Here is a 14,973-nt window from a genome sequence, read left to right on the forward strand (position 1 = left end):
TTTCATAATGGTTTGAGTAGGAGGAGCTTTTGCAAAGTAATCTTGCCTCAAAGACAAGGGGGAATCTTCATATATGTACCGTCACTGCAAACTGAATTGTTTAATTACATATTTATTGCTGTTAGAAAATGAAAAAGTAGTTGCAATAAGAATGCTAACCTGAGTTTGATATATTTAAAACAATTTCTAATGTTTCTAAGAAGCATGCAGCAGCTGATAGGATTGTAGGCCATAACGACTTATTCAGCTTCTGCTCTAATATATGGCTATGTCTGCTGTAGACATGCGAACCAAAGTGAACTTTAAAGCTTCCACTTAGAAAAAGTATGTCATGTTTAGACAGTTGTATTAAAAACAAATATAAAGCATATCAGCCTTCTAAAATAATTTATTTAAAACCAGCGCAGGGTTACATTAACTTTGAGTGAGCCCTCCTAGTATAATTTATGAAATTATACCAGAGAGAGTAAAGCGTGTGTGTGTATGGTGGTTTTTTTATTTTTTTTTTTTCCTAGAGGGAAGTTGCCAACATTAGATTTGGAGAGCAGTCAAAAATATTTTGAAATCACTACTGCAGGAAGTAGATGGAAGCTCAAAACTTTGCAATGTTATCAAAATGCAAAAAGAATAATACAAAAATATTCTGTGCCAATCTCCACGGAACAAAAGGTACCTTAAAATATGAAGTTTCAGGATAAAGAAAACGTGAAGACATGGCCAACAACCTGACTGTGAAGGGAGAGTTTTGGCTTATCTTGATTTGACAAAATGATTTTAATATATTACAAACATACCCCCTCTTTTACAAACGCAAAGCGTGGGTTTTAGCACTGGCAGTGACGGTAACTGCTCCAACGCTCATAGAATTAACATCGGAGCAGTTACCGCCGTTGCCTGGTCTAAAACCCGCGCTATATGTTCGTAAAAGAGGGGGATTCTGATTAGATCATAATTTTGATGTAAGAAATTTGGTTGCGTTATTTGAACTATTGTACATTTTGGTCTGGATGCAGGAAATTGTGAATATTGTATTATCAATTTTTATGTGTTTTTTGCTGTATTACTTTTTTTAAAAGTGCAAATTGCTTTTAACACATTATTGTATTTAGTGGTATATCAAACAAATCAAATTAATATGATGAAAGCTAAGATGGGAAAGCCATTTTCTCTCATTCCTGGTGTAGTGCTGAAGACCCCAGTTGAATTCTAACCTGGATTTATTGGGCATTTGGAACCAACCCTGCTAGGGTCATGACGCCAGGAGCTTTAATTAAGAATACTCAGGGTGTTATCCCTGATTGCACCCCCCAATTCTCTCCCTTCTCCTCAATAGGACCCCCCCCCCCATTTCTAATCCCTCACCTTCCCCAGATCAGAGTTCCCAAACTCCCTTCAAGATCCTTTCCATTAATAAATTCCCTCTCTTTCTCCACCCCTGGGACTTATTCAGAGAAAAGCCCAAACCAGAACTGCCTATGAAAAGGCGTTTGATAACATTGTTTTGAGGAAGTGGCAGTTGCATCTTTGTCTTATTGCTGTGACTTGAGTGAACAGTATCCATTATGATGTTATATCACCACTAGTGTAGTGTCTCCAGACAGGAGCAATCCTTCTCTGTTTCAGCCCCATCCTGAGGTGGCTTTCAAATGGTTTTGATGGCCCCTAGGAGCAGTCTCAGAGTGCTACCACTAGGGGTTAGTTTTCCTTCAATTAGGTGCAGCATTGCATACATTACATAGAAACATAGAAAAATGAAGGCAGATAAGACCATTTGGCCTATCTAGGCTGCCTCACCATACCATCTACTATGCTGTCTTGATTCTGCAAAGCACATCTAAAGTTAGGTGCAGTTTGGACTTCCAAGATAGGCATCCTTTGTAGAATCACGCTCAGCGACACTCAACACTGTTTAGATGTCCAATTTTTGAGATGTCCTTTAGAGCAGTGTTCTTCATCAACTGGTCTGTATACCCGTGCCGGTCTGCAGAAATTTTCTGCCGGTCCACAGGGCTGACACCTCCATCGGACCCAAGAGATTGTTCTGTAGTCGCCGGTCCTCAGTACGATCAATGTGGTGTCTTCGGGCCGGCTCCCTGAGTCCTGCAGTGCACAGAGCCGTGGGAAAAGGCTCCTACCCGTGGCCTGCGCCTGACCTGGAAGCCTTCTCTCTGATGTTGCAACTTCAGAGGGAAGGCTTCCAGATGAGGCGCGGGACGCGCGTATGGAGCTGCTTCCCACAGCTTTGTGCAATGCAGCACTCAGGGAGCCAGCTAACACCGGGGGGCAGGCCAGAAGGCAAGGCACATGGAGGGAGAGAGACAACAACGGTAGGGGAAATGCTTTTTATTTTTATTTTTTTAGTGATTTTCATCTGCCCTAATTGTTCAGGAAGAAATGCATTTGTTTGTTTTTCTCTGGGGGTTGTACTGCTTGCAGAGTCTTGCATCTTAGGGTTTGTTTGTGAATATTAGTACTTTTAGTTTTTGGTCTCGCATTTGCATGGGGTTATTTGTTTTCTGGTAGGAATGAATGTTGAAAAGCATACAGTGTGCTTTGGGGATTTTAATTTTGTGGTTAACCATTATGTGTTGTTAATACGATTATATTGTATGTGTGTATATATGAAAAATGGATGTAAAAAATGGTATTACAATTAGTACAATTATGGGGGCGGGGTCTGGGGTGTAGATTGGGTGTAGATAGGCATGACTTAGCCCAGTGTTCTTCAACTGCCGGTCTGCGGACTGGTGCCGGTCCACAAAATAATTATTTTATTTCCGCAGGTCCATAGGTGTCAAAAGGTTGAAGAACACTGCTTTAGAGAATCAGGTTTTAGATGAGAGTTAGAAAACCAAACAATGTCCTTAATGTTATAATATTTTTTTATTATGACATTATTAGAATGGCAGTTTTATGGTGTTTTTCATTATAATTGGGATACTGGGAGTTGGATCTGTTTAATGCTTTTATTTATTTCTCTTCCATCAGAGAGAGTGACTGGGATTTGAACCAGCAACATTAGGGTAGAAAGCTGTAGGTTTAACCAATGTGCTACACAGTGAGCTAGCAAGTTGCCTAGCAATTTTAAATTAGGTCCTATAGGCATTGTAAAGGAGGTGTACTTTTGAGCATAGTTTGGGCTTCAGATAGACCTGAGTTCTATGGATGAAACTTGGGCACAGTTTGAATGTCCTTAATGCGATCTGCTAAATAGCTCTCTGGGTTTTTATTTTTGCTTTATTAAGCTCAAAATACATTTAATAAGGCACTACATAAACAGGGCACATGAAAACAGATATATTGCATGCAAAACTTTCTATTTTTGTGGACAAACAGCAATGCTATGTGCTAATTAGAGGAAAAGATCCATTAACTGAAGCATACACATGAAAAACACAACTTTGTTTCTTGCTAAAAAGCTACCCTTTTTTTCTGACTAAACAGTGCTTCAATCAGCTCATTAATGAAAGAAAGGAAACACATGAAAAAATATATAGATTGCATATATAACTTCATTTGCAAAAACTTAAAAACTGGGAAAAAAAAAGATACAGACCTTAGCATGGCTTCTAGTTCATTGCAAATGGAGGTGTGCAGCTGCACAATGCTGACCTCATTGTGAGATCATCAAGGTGCACCTGCAAGGTAGAATGCCACAATTAAAATATGTGTTGGGATTTGAACCCATGACCTCTGGAAGATGAGCACAGGGCTTTTACCTGGTGAGCCACAGCTGCTTCCTTTTAGTCATGGGAGTTCCTACCCTGAGAGCTTAGTGATCCTAGCCATGTGAAGGTGAAAATACCTGAGAAGATCATAGCTTAGCAGGTCCCTAAGCTATCATATCAGATGTGAGGAAGAAACACATTCGTGGAAGCTGCTGTAGCTCAATGTGTTAAAGTCCTGTTCCCATCTTCTGGAGGTCATAGGTTCAAATCCCAGCACATATGTATTTTAATTAGACCTGTTTTTCATTTACCTACAATGTAGGCATGAGGTGGACGCCCTAGGTAGCTCAGTGTTAAGTAAATGAATCAAATGATGCCCATATTGAAACTACGCACATTTCACGCCCATGCCTATTCCCTTAGGCATGAGTTTTCCCAATTGGCATCCATGAAATTGTGGAGGCGCCTACAAAGTGACGTCCATATGCTAATTATTGCTTGTTAAAACCCTTAAATGGCTTAAACACTTAGTTTGGATGCCTAAGTCCCGCTCAACGTTAGGTGGGAATTAGGCACCCTTTATAGAATCAGGGCCTTTGTCTCCACCACCTCCACTGGGAGGCCATTCCAAGCATTCATCACCTTTTCCATTAAAAAATATTTTCTGAGGTTCATTTTTAACCTATCTCTTTTTTTATCCTATGCCCCCTCATTCCAGAGTTTCCTTTCAATTGAAAGAGACTTACCTCGTTCATATATATGTTATTAGCTAGTAGGAAAAAGGAGGTATTGATGCTCTTATACAGACTCTGGTGAGACCTCATTTAGAATATTGTGTACAATTCTGGAGATTGCACCTTTAAAAAGATATAAAAAGGATGGAGTTGGTCCAAAGGAAGGCAACTAAAATGGGGGACCTAAAGATCTCAATATGTTTTATTTGGAGAAAGGCGGCAGAGGGGAGATATGATAGAGATATTTAAATAAATAAATAACTGCAGCAAAAAATGTTGCAAAAATGTTATAAGTCAAGTGGTGGAAATATCCTTTGAAAAATCATTTAAGTAAAGTGGAGAAAAAAGCCTCAACTAGTTTTATATGCAGACGGCAACCCAATGAGTTTTTTAGCCATTCTTAATCTGTATCATAGGCAAAAAAAACTCCACTACTTCTCTAAATGTAATCTTTCAAAATAGGAAAATATTTCACCACTGTGCACAGTGAACAGGAAAAAGAACCTTCAGGAAGGTTACACTTATCTTCACAGCTGTTGATATAAGCAACATTTTTTGCTGCAGTTATTTATTTATTTAGATTACACTAACCCCGATTCTGTAACCAGCGTCCGTGTTACAGACGCCGGTTACAGAATTGGGTTAGAGTAGACGCCGCCCAAACGACACCCCCGATCGACGGCAAGAGGGTGCCCAACTCCTCCTGCCTGCTGGAGGGCGCCTCCCCCGGACCTCTCCGCACTAACGCCCCCCCCCACCATGCTAACATTCCCCGATGACCCCCCCTAACCTCCCCCCCAAACTAACCTCTTAATTGTTGGCCAGCTGGATGGGTCTTGGTGCCGTCCTGCCGGCAGCCCGCCTCGTTGAAATGAGGTGGGCCCGCCCCTTCCCCACTAAGCCTAAGGCCTGATTGGCCAAGGCTCTAGGCACCTGGGCCAATCAGGCCTTAGGCTTAGTGGGGATGGGTGGACCCACTATGCCTAAGGCTTGATTAGTTCAGGCTTCTAAAGCCTGGGCCAGTCAGGCCTTAGGCTTAGCGGGGATGGGCTGGGAAGGGGTGGGCCCGCCTCATTTCAACCAGGCAGGCCTGCCAGCTGGATGGCACCATGACCCGTCCAGCTGGCCAACAGTTAAGAGGTTAGTTTTTTTGGGGGGAGTTTAAGGGGGTCATCGGGGAGTGTTAGCGCGGCAGGGGGGCGTTAGCACCGGGGGTCCGGGGGGAGGCATCCTCCGGCAGGAGGGGTTGGGCACCCTCCTGCCGGCGATCGGGGGTGTTGGGTGGGTGGTGTTCCAGCAGGAGGGTTTGGGCCCCTCCTGTCGGCGATCGGGGGTGTCAAGTGGGCGGTGTTCCAGCAGGAGGGGTTGGGCACCCTCCTGCCAGCACTCGGGGGACTCGGGTGGGCGGTGTTCAGGTAGGAGGGATTGGGCACCCTCCTGCTGGCGATCGGGGGTGGAGGGACAGGCAGCCGCTATATTTATTGCGGCAGGGAGATCCCTTGCCATGATTTGTATAGCGGCGTCTACATACAATGTAGGCCAGCATTTTGCTGGCTTACATTGTAAGTGTTTCTTCCTCTACTCGGGAGACGCTTAGGGCCGCCTAGGTTTGCCTAAGGCCTTTAGGCGAGCTTAGGCGGTATTGCGGGCCTCCCTAGACTCTCGGAGGTGGCTTCAATATAGGCGGCCTGCCCGGGGACCATTTTTTTTAAAAAAACGTGCATCCCAATTGGCTGATTAGACAGCTGTAGGATGCCTACAGCTGCCTAAAATCGGGATGTACTTTGCAGAATAAGGGCCTTAGTGCCAGTGTATGTCATAGCATTTTAGACATTTTTACTAGCTCACTTTGTTATTCAAAAACAATATTATATCAATCAATCAAGTAACTGAAGTTATTTAGTGAACACTCAGACCCACAGCTGAGGTCTCAGTGAAAAAATCATTTTAGACACAACAATTTAGGCCAAGGAAAACCAGGTCTAAATGCCTGCACCTAACTTGTGTGCACAATGGGCATATTCTATAACAGTGCCCATGAATTCTAAGAATGCTCAGAATTTGCCCATGTTCCTCCCCCTTACCATGCCCCCTTTCCAGATTCACTCCCTGGAACTCACATGCACCACTTTATAGAATGCATGTCACTGTGCATGTCACTTCTAATTGGTTCTATTATGAGGTGATAATTGCCAATTATTGGTGCCGATTGGTCTTGTTAAACAATTAAGCTGTGCATGCAAATCGACTGTGTGCATCGATTTGTGTGCACAACTTGTGGCACTATATACAGAATTTGGGGGCCAGTTAATAAAGGACATTCTATATGAGACCTTCATCACACCAGTAAAAAGGCTATCCTAAGTTAACTGGGTAATTATTCTAGTATTGCTGTAGTATCCAGGTATCTTCTGGTGGCTACCTCAGACTGGGGTATTCACTGCCGAACCCTAGATAGGGGTCAGCACTGAATATTTGAGTCATGTTCACCTGGCAGCAGCTAGTGTTTAACCCCCCCCAGCCCCCCCCCCAAAAAAAACAACAAACAAACACTGACTACAACTGACTGGATATTGTCCACCCCAACCCCCCCCCCCCCAAAAAAAAAAAAAAAAAACAACAACAAACAAACCAACCAACTATTCTTTACCTTACACTCAAGCAATAATGCACATAGCAGTTGCTGGAATTCCAATTTCTATGATACATTTAAAGGACTTCAATACTTTTTGCCTGGGTTACTCTATGAACAGAATCATGTGTGAGAAAAGCTGAAGGAGGCTGATAGCATACATCATTTTTAAAGACAGGGATATAATTGTTTCATGGAGACATAGACTTGCTCTATTTTTTCCCCCCATATTATGTTGCATTCAGTTCTTTTTATTATAGTTCTATCATTTTATTGTTTTTGCATACAAATATAAAAACTGAACACGGCAGAGAAACCTATAACAAGGCATAATGCCCTAGATTCTACCTTGTTTTCCCGAAATTAAGACCTGCCCTGAAAATAAGCCCTAGGCGCCGGCAGCAGCACTTTCTTGCGCACCCCCCCACCAACCCATCTCTCCCGCTGACCACGAGACCGAAATAATGTACCTTGTAACAAATGGCAGCATCGCAGTAATGTAGACAGGCTGCATCGCGGCCTTCTCCTGCCCGGGCATTCCTCTGCTGCATCACTGAGGATGTCATCAGCAACGTGGCACACACGCTTGGACAGGAGAAGGCCGCAAAGCAGCCTGTCTACATTGCTGCAATGCTGCCGTTTGTTACAAGGTACAGCATTTCGGTCTCGCGGTCAGCAGGAGAGATGGAAGGGTTGGGGGTGTGTGCAGGGGCGGGGGGATACAAGCTGTAAGTGTTCTGCACAAGGTATGGGAGGGAGGGATAGAAGCTGAAAGGGTTCTACAGAAGGGATGGGAGGGAGGGAGGGATACAAGCTACAAGTGCTCTGCTGCACAAGGTATGGGAGGGAGGGATACAAGCTGCAAAGGTTCTGCTGCACAGGATGATGAGAGGGAGGGATAGAAAGACTGCACAAGGGGATAGATGAAAGGGGAGGAAAGATGCTGAACATGTGGGGGAGAGAAAGGAAATAGGAAGAATTGGGGTAGAGGACAGGAAGAAAGAAATGATCATTGTACTTGAAGAAAAGAAGATCTACCCTGAAAATAAGGCCTAGTGGCTTTTTTGAGCCCAAAATTAATATAAGACAGTGTCTTATTTTCAAGGAAACACAGTATATGCATGTCACCCTAATTTAAGCATCTAAATTTGGGTGTGTGCCCAAGATGCATAAACAAGTTAATTGATTAATGAGCCCTTAACTGCAATTATTGCAGTTGTAACAACCAATTATTGTAATTAATTGGCATCAATCAGGATTGGCATCAATCAGGATTTGTGCACACATCTTGCTGCGGGCTATTCTATAAGGCAGGCATGTCCAACAAGTAGATTGCGGAGGGGTCAGAGGTAGATCGCCAGTCCAACTTGGCTCATCTCTCCAGCAGCTTACCCCAGCAGGTGATCTGCTGAGGGCTTGCCGCTGCTGCTGATCCTTTGCCTGTCTTTTTTCCCTTCCTGCGGGAATCTTTCCTGCAGTTGTATTGGGGGTGCTTGTTTGTGGATACCCCAGGGGGCTGCTGTCCATGCCCTGCGACGATACGCCAAGGCTCGGCATCATACCTGGTCTTCTGCCTCTCAGAATCACCCATTCCTGCCCCTGCTCCAACACCCATTAGAACTGTGTTATATACCGGGCGATATCAATTCGCCTGGAATTTATCTGAATACACTTATATTAGTTGTGTCGTGTGCTGGCCGTTGGTCGCTTTGTAGTTCACTTTCATTAAACATTTTTGGCCAGACACAACAAAATGTCAAGAATTTGGTGATTTTGGCAGGCTTTTCCAATTTTGTTTTAATTTGCCTATGCCTTGTCTTCGAATTGTTTCAAACCACTGTGACTTTTGCTTGCCCCTGCAATTTTATTTTGCCTAGCCTTTGCATTGATTCTACACTGCAATTTTATTTCGCCTTGCCTTTCATTGATTCTACACTGTGTGCAGAATTTATTAAATCATGTGTGGTGGTATTTGAACTTGTTTGGCAGTATTTGATTTTATCTGGTTTGCTGAACAAGTGTTTGAGTTTTTTTGATGATTATTTGATGAAATTTGATTATTGGTGCCAGTATGATGATTTCTTATTTTTACTTTTAGAACTGCATGTGTAGTTTTGGCATTTCTAGCCCTTGTATTGCACACCATCCAGAGATCTTCAGTTCCTTTTGATCTTTAATACTTTGGGACAGTGACAGTTTTGGACCATATTCAGCCAGTGTTTATACTAACTTAGCATATTTGGCCTTCTTACATCCACCCCAGTATAGCGAAGATGCGTGTTCCAATGAAGAGCAAAACCTACCAATTTCATGATGAATGGGAAATGGACTACTAATTCATGGTAAAAGACAAGTGCTGTTGTCTAATTTGTAATGCCCCAGTATCCTTACCCCAAAAGGGTAATATGAAACGTCATTATAAGGCTCTGCATAACAATAAGTTTGATGCTGATTTTCCACTCAAAAGTGAAATTCTTTCCAGTCTTTTGTGACAAATTATAATCTTCCATTGCATAGACTTGTTTCCATCACTACTAATGGAGCAGGTGAGGTTAAGGTTTTCATTGCCCTCTGTAGACAGCATGACAACTTCCCAGATTTCCTTTCTTACCATTACATCATTCACCAGCAAGTTTTGGCAAGCAAGAGACTCAATACAAAAACTGTCATGGACATCACTTTCAAAATTGTAAATTCAATTCATGGAAGATCACTTCAAAGTTGGCTTTTCAATCTTACTCTTGACGAAGGGTAATGGAAATCATTTTGCACACAGATGTAAGGTGGCTAAGTAGGCACAAATTTCTGCAAATATTTTGTTATTTGTTGAATGAAATAGGAAGTTTTTTTGAAGGAGAGGGGTGATGACCCAGCAGAGTTGGAAGATGAGGAGTGGTTATGTGGTTTGGCATTGCTCACTGACTTCATAGGCGAACTAAGTGGTATGAACCTTGAACTACAAGATAAAAACAAATTCATTGGTGAGATGATGAATACAGTTTCATCCTACAAGAGCAAATTTGAACTAATGATGACTGACCTTGCAAACAACACTTTCAATCATTTTCCTAATACGCAGGACCATCTGAGACAATATCTAAATTTTTTTTTCAGAAGGAGAAGTATGTGACAGAAATCTGTTCTGTTATCCAGGAATTCAAAAATAGATTCTGTGACTTCCAAAAAATTGGAGCAGTTGTGGAGTACTTGTCATACCCATTCAAAGTGGATGTGGACATTAAAGAAACTGCAGCTGTTATTAGTAAAAATTATTAATTGAACAAGCCATCTCTTGAAAACGAAATAGTAACCCTTAAAAATGACATTTTTCTCAAGACCCGTGCTGAGCAAGAATCGTTTTGGAAGCTAGTGCCTAGAGACAAATTTCCCAACTTGAGAAGATGCAGTGAAGCTGTACACTCCTGTTTCGGTTCAACTTTATTTGTGTGAATTTGTGTTTTCCCTTCTGAAAAAGAAAGAGTACACAATGTTCCAACATGACAGATGAACATCTCCAGGATTCCCTGAGACTGGCCCTCACGCAATATTGACCCAACCTCAAAAAGCTGGTGGATGAAATGCAGGCTCAGATGTCTCACTAATGAGCAAGAGCGAAATATTAAAGATTGTGCAAGATCAGCCTGGATCAATACTCGACCTAAATTTAACACAAATTACTCAATAAAAGTTAAAGAAAGTTATTACTCAATAAAAAACTTTAAGAAAAATTGTATTTTCCATTTCCCCTCGCAATTCTTACTGGATCTTCATCTCTCTGTTTTGTTTTTGCTTAATTTGTTTAACAGTTAATCACATCCAAGTAAATGACTAAGGTTCATTAAAAATATGTAGGGGGGGAATCCTCCAAACTTATTGAATTAAAATTTAATTTGAAACTTAATTTTCATGGTGGTAGATTAGTGGCACTTTTGGCCAGAAAAAGTAGATCACATTCTGTTTGAAGTTGGACATGCCTGCTATAAGTCATGGTGCCTAGGTGAAAAGGGGGCTTGGCCAGGAGGGTGTCTGGGGCATTCTAAAACGTGTGCGCAATTACATAATACGGCCTGAGTGCATTTAACTTATGTGCCAGCATTTATACCTGGTTTCAGCAGGCATAAGTCTGGTGCCCAAAGTTTTTGTGCAAGGTCATAGCTTAAGCATGATGCTATAATGGGTATACACCCTTTATTGAATTGTGCTTAGCGCCAGTCATTTCCTGCATCCATTTACTGAATCTAGCCCAATATATCAAGACATAAAGCAAAATTATAGTATTGGATAAACAAATGGCTGTATAAAGTTTTATCTATCTATCTATCTTTTTTGTGAAAGATATTTTAGATCAGATGTACTTTTTGTGGCCGGGCGCGGCCAAGCTGGGCTCAGCAAGTGGCCTTTCCTAATGCACACAAAATCTCAGTCGAGCGGTTACGTGAGGTTTTATTGGTAACTTGGTATTGGAATAATAAAAAACAGGTCCAATGACAGAGGTACAATTTCAAACAGGCTTTTCCAGGTTTGTGATTGCAGCATTCAAAACATAAACAGTTGTCAGTTCCAAGCCCACTATCTCAAAAGAGAAAAAAACAACTTGTCCCAACTGTAAAGTTTTCTTCAAACAAAAATTCTCTTAATCTAGTACACAGTCCAAATTTTGTCCCAGCTCTCTTTAACAGGAAAAGATTAGCTTATGTCCATTCCTTCTATAATGGGCAACTTTGTTTCTTCTATCTCCATATTATAAGTAAGGTCCTCATCAGCCATCTCATTGTCTTGCCCAACCTCTGCCTGGGCTGGTAGCCAGGAGGTAGACTGTGGCTTCTTGATTCTCTGGGCTGGCATTCTGTGGCTTGCATCCTGCTTACTGGCTCTGGCTTGCTGGGTCGGGAGCAGGTGTGTACTTTGAGGCTGGCTCTCCAACTGCTTCTGGAGCTGGCTCCCTGGCTTTGAGAAAACTACTCCCTTTTCCCTCACTGCAAGGAGCTGATTAGTCCTCCCTGCACGTATGTTAGGGTAGCCTGCTCACCTGGCCTAAACCAATTTGAGCCTGATTGGGAATGGCTTGTATTCCAGCCCTGCTCTTCCCTTTCTCTGGCTCTATGCCTGCTGGGAGATGTAGTCTTTCTACTTGTTTTCTTATAACTTGCGTAGGTAAAACTAAACCAGATCTGCCTTCTTTAGGCAGGGCTTTAGGAGGTTTCATTGCTGGAAGGCTTAGCTTGTAAGTATTCCTAGGGACTGCTTTGGGACTCTCCTTAGCAGGCTTAGGAATACTTTCAAGGGTTTTAACCCCATTTCCCTTTTCTGGCAAGGTTTCCTCCATAGGAACAGGGGCAGCCCTGTGACATTTTCTCAGTAGTTCAAGGCAAATTTACATTCTGGTACCGGTATACTAGACTAATATTTTCCTGCCCCAGAGGGCTTTCAATCTAAATTGATACCTGAGGCAATTGAGTAAGGCTAAGTGAGTTGCTCAGGATTACGAGGATCTGGGTAAGATTTGAGTGCTAATATGTACACACTGATTAGATACATAAATGTTTAGTATATTGACATATACATATGCATGCTTTAGCCGAGCAGTTTAGGCAGCCAAGCAGTGTCATACGCCTAAATACTGGCGTGAGCCCCCTTTGAAGTAGGGGAAAACCTTTCAACTGGGATACTAGTGGTTGCTTCTTAGCACAGTTCCTGTGCTGGCTCTTAGAGAAATCCACCAGACAGGATGGTTCCAGTGTGTAATAATAAGCTTTATTAAAGCTCTGCTCACAGCAACCCCATGCCCTCCAGGTATTCCCAGGCATGAAATTTACAGTTAAAAGAATACAAAAAGAAATTCCTCAAAACAAAATTATAAATCACTCTGCTCTGGACTTTATCAAATATGAAACACAGTCTAAATAGTCCTCTTCACCAGAGTTGTATACTGGAGCAAGCAACCTGCTATCAGAGCAAAAGTTCTTTCCTCTTCACTAAGGTCCAGTGCAACTAGCTAACTGAAAATACTCAATAAGGCTGATCTGTGTGTATCCAGCAAAATAGAGCAGTCCTCAGTTCAGCGTTTTCCTCAAGGCTACAAAGACATGTAGACTTAATTGCATTTCACACATTGCAGCTGTGAACAGCCACGGAGGTTTGAAAACATGACACCATAGTTCTTCAGCTGTCTTCCTGCCCAGCGTTTGTTGGCTAAACTAAGATTTATACAGGCATTGGTACAGGCACTTGTGCTTTACCCAGCCAGGTATTTCAGATTAAACTTTGCCCTTTCCAATATCACAGTCTTTGTCACAGCATGCCCTCATACCCTAGTGAGACCACAGAGAAACAACAAGGTAAGAAAAATCTGGTTTTTATGTTGCCTCCATTGGTTCAGGCTGGTTTTCAACTGGGGCATTACTTCCCTCAATTATCATAGGTTCAGTATCACTGGGCTCCACAGAAGAGTTTACCACTGGCTCCTCTTTTATCTCCCAGTCAGACTCCAACCACTGTTCTGGCTGTTCCCCAGGAAGGCTAGCCTCATGCTGGGCTCTGTCTCTGTACTGCTTGTCTCTCCGGGACTCTCCAGCCTAACTCCTCCTCCATTTTTCTCTAGCTCTCTACAGAGCCTCGGTTTAAGCTGAGGGAAGAAACCACTCCTCTGTAGCTGCAGGGGGGAGAGTTTCCTTCCCTCTGCTTGTATCTTTTCTCTCAGGGCACCCTGCTGATCTGCCTTCTGCCTAATAGGCACTGGATAATAGCAAGGCAGAACTTTCTTGCTTGGCTTTAGGACTGCTTCAGGAAAGTCACAGCTTTCCTGTCTTATTTCCATTTCTTCCTCACTGTCTACAGTATAGTCCGCTGGACTCTGGACCTGGTCAGCCCTTCCGCACTGGGGTTTGTATATCTTTCTATATTTCTCTGTGACCAACCTCGGGGATGCAGTAGGTTTGTCACAATGTATGCACAATACATGCATAAATGCAAAAAGTCTGCCGAAGCACTAATTTGGAATCGATTCTCTGCGTTTTGTAGACCGCCATCAGAATTAGACCTGAAAATTCAATGCCAGGCATCAGTGGTGTAGTGAGGGTAGGAGGCTTCTGGGGCAGCAGTGCCCCTGCGTGCTGTCTTCTCACCCCTCGCTCCTTCTCCTTTCTCCCCATAGCTCTTTAAATTTTCACCAGCATGAACAGCTTCTTTGGCCTGCTGCTTACACTGGCATTGGCTTTCCCTCTGTTGTCACTTCCTGGTTCCATGACCCAGAAGTGATTCTGATTTTAGAGGAGCCAGGCTGGCGCGAGCAGTTGGCCAGAAAATTTGCTTATGCTGACCAAGATTTAAATAGGCACGGGAAGGGGGAATGGAGGGCACAAGCGTGGTGTGTGTGTGTGGGGGAGAGGTGCCAGCACCCCCACCAAGATGGCACCCCCCTGCCCCACCTTACTACACTTCTACCAGGCATGTCCAAGCTCTGGCACTGAATTTCTGGATTTATGGAGCTGGCAAAACCATAGCCTGTTAAGAGCGATATTGAGCACTTATAGAATAAATGCTGAATATTAGCACTTAGCACTCTCAAAATAGACAGTTTTGAGTTGGCCACTATTTGGACCTTTTCAGCAGTGCTGATGAACATGACTGGTTAGCTCCAAACAAGTGATTTAACCAGCCAGGGGGTATTTGTGGACAGTTATTTGTGGGGAGAGTGTGGCACAGTGGTTAAAAGCTACAGGCTCAGCATCCTGGGGTTGTGGGTTCAAACCCAAATTGCTCCTTGTGACCCTGGGCAAGTCACTTAATCCCCCCATTGCCCCCAGGTACATTAGATAGAGTGTGAGTCTGCAAGGACAGATAGGGAAAAATGCTTGAGTACCTGAATGTACACCACTTAGTTATAAGTGGTATATAAATTCTAAAAATAAGTAAATAGGAGGCAGTAAGGGCTCCCCTA

The 14,973-nt window shown here is 42.9% G+C and overlaps 1 protein-coding gene across 9 annotated transcripts in view; it reads left to right on the forward strand.

The window, feature by feature from the left end:
* Positions 1–14,973, forward strand: part of CHRM3 (cholinergic receptor muscarinic 3) — a 1,018,971-nt gene that overhangs the window by 31,251 nt on the left and 972,747 nt on the right. Inside the window, exon 2 of one of the 9 annotated variants that reach the window (XM_033937301.1) lies at positions 516–669. The exons of the other annotated variants lie outside the window; for them this stretch is intronic. The gene's annotated coding sequence lies outside the window, so the exon portion shown is untranslated. The remainder of the gene's footprint in view (positions 1–515; positions 670–14,973) is intronic. 9 annotated transcript variants of the gene reach the window in all.

The sequence above is a fragment of the Geotrypetes seraphini genome, chromosome 3, assembly GCF_902459505.1.
Source record: "Geotrypetes seraphini chromosome 3, aGeoSer1.1, whole genome shotgun sequence".
NCBI classification, from domain to species: domain Eukaryota; kingdom Metazoa; phylum Chordata; class Amphibia; order Gymnophiona; family Dermophiidae; genus Geotrypetes; species Geotrypetes seraphini.